This window comes from Leptonotus elevatus, chromosome 7 (assembly GCF_054856555.1).
Source record: "Leptonotus elevatus isolate MCC_2025b chromosome 7, RoL_Lele_1.0, whole genome shotgun sequence".
NCBI lineage: Eukaryota > Metazoa > Chordata > Actinopteri > Syngnathiformes > Syngnathidae > Leptonotus > Leptonotus elevatus.
This window is the reverse complement of record NC_141245.1, coordinates 1,196,149-1,200,882: the sequence shown is the minus strand read 5'-3', so window position 1 is coordinate 1,200,882 and position 4,734 is coordinate 1,196,149. Positions and strand designations below refer to the sequence as shown.

Sequence of the window (4,734 nt, the reverse complement as noted above, 5' to 3'; positions counted from 1 at the left end):
TTCCCCTGATACCATATCTTTCTAGTTTACTAATAAATATGTTATGGTTGATTGTATCAAATGCCTTCTTCAAGTCTATGAAAACCCTTGCAGCATATTTCTTGTAATCTATAGCATTTGTGATTAGCTCTATTGCTTCTATTATTGCCAGTGTTGTTGATCTATTAGACCTAAATCCATACTGATTTTCTGCAAGGATGTGTTTTTCCAAGAATGAGTCTAATCTGTTGTTGAATAGTTTTTCCAGTATTTTTGAAAATTGTGGTAATAAAGAAACTAGTTTACTATAGTTAGTAGAGTGATGCTTATTCCCGGTTTTATATAATGATATGACCTTGGCTACCTTCATTTGATCTGGAAACCCACCAGTCTGAAAAGACAGATTACATATGTATGTTAATGGTTTAGAAATGGCCTTAATGAACTTTTTCACTTGTGACATATCAATATCATTACAATCAATAGATCTTTTATTTTTATTTTTAATGACTATGTCAACTATTTCTTTGAGAAGTAAAGAATAATGATTTATCTCTGGTAAATCTTCTTCATAATTTCCAGTATTGGGTATTTGTTTCGCTAATTTAGGTCCCACGTTTACAAATAATTCATTAAATCTATTAGATACTTCATCCATGTTATACTTCTCTAAATCCTTATCAATAAATTACTTAGGCAAACTATTGTTCTTATTGCTATTTCCTATAATATCATTGGGTATCTTCCATATTCCTTTGATGTTATGTTTATTATCCTCTAATATCCTTTTATAATAATCTTTCTTACTGGCTCTTATAATATTAGTTAACTTAATTTCATATTGTTTATACTTATATTCTGCCTCTGTAGTTCTCTGTCTAATGAAATATTTATAAAGTGTATCCTTTTTACATGCATTTGTTTTTAAATCCTGTTGACATCCATGGACAAATATCATATTTTTGTTTCTTGTTGTATTTCTTAATTGGACAGTGCTTGTCATATAACAGGGTAAATATTTTTAAGAATTCATTGTATGCATGGTCAACATTATTATTGTTATATATTGTTTCCCAATTTTGTTCCAACAGTTCATTTCTTAGTGAGTTTATGGATTCCTCTATCTTTACTTTTCTGTATTCTGTTTTTTTCTCTATTTTTACCCCAAGTGTTGTGTTGTGAATTGTAAATACTAGGAGATGATCACTAATATCATTAATCAATAATCCACTGATAGTCTTATTGTCAATGTCATTTGTGAAAATGTTGTAGCAGAGATGGGTGTAATTCTACTGGGTCTGGTGATTCTGGGAAAAAAAGCTCATACTGTACATTGTATCTATAAAGTCATTTGTAGGTTTATGATTATTAGCATTTAACAGGTCAATGTTCCAATCTGCACATATAAAAACTATTTTGCTACCTATGTTTGAAACATCCTTTCCATCCAATCACTGAACATCCCAGTGCTAGAGTCCGGTGTTCTATATATACAGCTAACAATAATATTTTGTGCATTCTTGTTACAGATCTCAATTGAGAGACATTCAAGAACATTATCCACCACAGATGTCATTCTTTCAACAACCTTAAAGTCCAATACTTTATCAACGTATATAGCTACTCCTCCCCCACCTTTGTTTTCCTCGTTTTTATATGCAAGTTCATAACCCTCCAATTCAAAGTCTATTCCTTTTTCAATATTCAACCATGTTTCTGAAATTGCATTAACATTGAAAGGTTGTGTAAAAGTATTCAAATAGTTCTTAATATTCTTGACATTTGCATAAAAGCTCCTACTGTTAAAATGAATAATTGATATTGTTCCCATAGATTTAATATCTTGATTGTACTGTATCTGTGTAGTAACAGCAATTGTTGTTGATGGTAGAGAAAAAAATTCTTGTTCGGGTCGATATCCTGTTCCATATCCAATGTGTTGTGTTCGATGTACTCAAAAGTTTTCAGTTCCAATTGTTCATAGTTACTTATCACCTGTGTGATTTGGTTCCTGTCCCCAGATGAACAGTGAGTTTGAGCCATTCGTGAGGTCATATTTGTGTTGATTGTGTTTTGTTTGTTACCTCCATGTCCAGTCCACTCTTGATCATTCCCTTACCATGATGATGCAGTATAATCCGGTGACATTCACAAGTATTTCTCCAGTTCAGTGATGTTTTGTATGCATATCACTCTAGCTTCCTCGGGGGTCCCGTTCAGTTTTATAAATACTTTGCAGTTTGAAGTCCATGTATGTTGTATTTTTTTCAGTTTTTTTAAGTTGTCTTGATTTCCAGGCTATATTGGAATTGTGTATGGAAGTGTCTAGGAGAGGTAGCGGAATTGTGTATAGAAATGTCTAGGAGAGGTAGCAGTAGAATTTCTGACTGGGTTGTTCAACAGGATCTTAGATCGTGAGAAGATGCCTGAGGAATGGAGGAGAAGTGTGCTGGTGCCCATTTTTAAGAAAAGGGGAGACGTGCAGAGTTGTGGCAACTACAGAGGAATAAAGCTGATGAGCCACACAATGAAGCTACGGGAGGGCAGAGGTGAACATTTGTGAGCAGCAGTATGGTTTCATGCCAAAAGAGTACCACAGATGCAGTATTTGCTTTGAGGATGTTGATAGAGAAGTACAGAGGTCAGAAGGAGCTGCTTTGTGTCTTTGTAGATCTGGAGAAAGCTTATGACAGGGTGCCCAGAGAGGAACTGTGGTTTTGTATGAGGAAGTCTGGAGTAACAGAGAAGTATGTTCAAGTGGTACAAGACATGTAAGAGGACTGCAAGACAGTGGTGAGGTGTGCTGTAGGTGTGAAGGAGGAGTTCAAAGTGGAGGTCGGACTACATCAGGGATCAGCTCTGAGCCCCTTCTTGTTCGCTATGGTAATGGACAGGATGACAGACGAGGTTAGAGAGTAACCTCCATGAACTATGATGTTTGCTGATGACATTGTGATCTCTATTGAGAGCAGGGAACAGGTGGAGGAGAAGCTAGAGGCGTGGAGGTTTGCCCTGGAAAGGAGGGGAATAAAGGATATCCGTAGCAAGACAGAGTATCTGTGTGTGAATGGGAGGGACCCAAGTGGTAGAGTGAAGTTACAGGGAGAAGAGACCAAGAAGGTGGAGGAGTTTAAGTATTTAGGGTCAACAGTCCAGAGCAATAAAGAGTGTGGGGAAAAAAAGGGAAGAAGCATGTGCAGGCAGGCTGGAATGGTTGGAGAAAAGTGTCAGGTGTGATGCGTGATAGAAGAGTTTCAGCTCAAATGAAAGGAAAGGTTTATAAAACTGTGGTAAGACCAGCGATGTAGTTTGGTCTGGAGACAGTGCCACTGAGGAAAAGACAGGAGGCAGAGCTGGAGGTGGCAGAGATGAAGATGCTGAGGTTCTCTTTGGGAGTGACCAGGATGGATAGAATCAGGAATGAGTAAATCAGAGGGACAGCATATGTTTAGAGGCTTTGGAGATAAAGTCAGAGAGGCCAGACTGACATGGTTTGGACATGTCCAGAGGAGAGATAGTGAGTATATTGGCAGAAGAATGCTGAGTTTCCAAATGCCATGCAGGAGGTCTAGAGGAAGACCAAAGAAGAGTTTTTTTTTTTTTTTTTTTTTTTTTAAAGAGCTCAGTATTGTTCATTCGGAAATGTCATCATCATTGCTCTTTATTTTTTTTATTTTTTATATATATATATATATATATATATATATATATATATATATATTATTTTTTTTTGTATGTGGGTGAGTAAGTGTATGTGCGTGCGTGCGTGTGTGCGTGCGTGTATTTGTTAGCTCACCAAAAACCTATTAGAAAAAATCCCATACCGTTCACCTAAACCGAACACCGCCGTCAGGAGACCCGAGGGGACCCGAGGGGACCCGAGGGGGCCAAAGAAAACCAAGGAAGGTGAAATCCAGCACCGACCAGACACCACCCACCGGGCCACCCACCAGAATTCTTCCCCAACCCAAGAAACATCTAAATTCCAACAAATCCAAAAAATAAAAATAAAAAATCAGGGAGACCTCAAGAGAACGAAGGAGAGACTGAGGGAAGGAAGGAAGGACAGACGAAGCCGAGTGAGATCCACAGACACCAGCCTCCACCGATTCAATGACCTAAGGAGGAAGCAGATTGTGTCTGAGTTTCGGTAGATGCTGGTGTGGTGGATCTGGCATGCATGAAAATCTCCACCAAAAAGGGGAGCCGTCGACCCCTGCCAGGACAGAGCAAGCGCAACACCTCAGGGCCCCCCAGGCCGCGGCAGCGCCAAAGGACGACCCCCGGGCCCCGCCAGGGCCACCGGCCGGAGAGCAAACCCAGGAGCAGGAGCGCCCCCCACCCCAACACGGCCCGCGCCCCCGACACAACGCAGCAGGACGGGGCACTGCAGGCCCGCCAGGCATCCCACCAGCCCCCAACCCCCGCACCCCCCACGACCCCCCCCCCCCCCCCGCCGCCATCCACCCCAACCCAGCCCCAGCCGCCCCCAAGTCCCCAATCCCCCAGACACCCCCCCACCCCCACCCCGCAACCCCCATCACCCCCCTCCCCCAACAAAGACGACCCCCCCGACCCCACCCCGACCAACCGGCAGCCCCCCAACCCCCAGCCCCCGGGGACCACCCGCACCCAGGCACCGGCGCCGACGAGGGGCCGGACAGTGGAGCGGAGAGGGCAGCCGCGCCCACCCCACCCCCCGGCGCGTGGAGGGACGGAACACCGGGGGCAGAAGGGGAGATGGGGGCACCGGAG

The 4,734-nt window shown here is 42.2% G+C and overlaps 1 pseudogene; it reads right to left on the bottom strand.

The window, feature by feature from the left end:
• Nucleotides 1–887: 887 nt before the first annotated feature.
• LOC147170345 (uncharacterized) lies at nt 888–2,022 on the bottom strand (annotated as a pseudogene).
• Nucleotides 2,023–4,734: the final 2,712 nt, after the last annotated feature.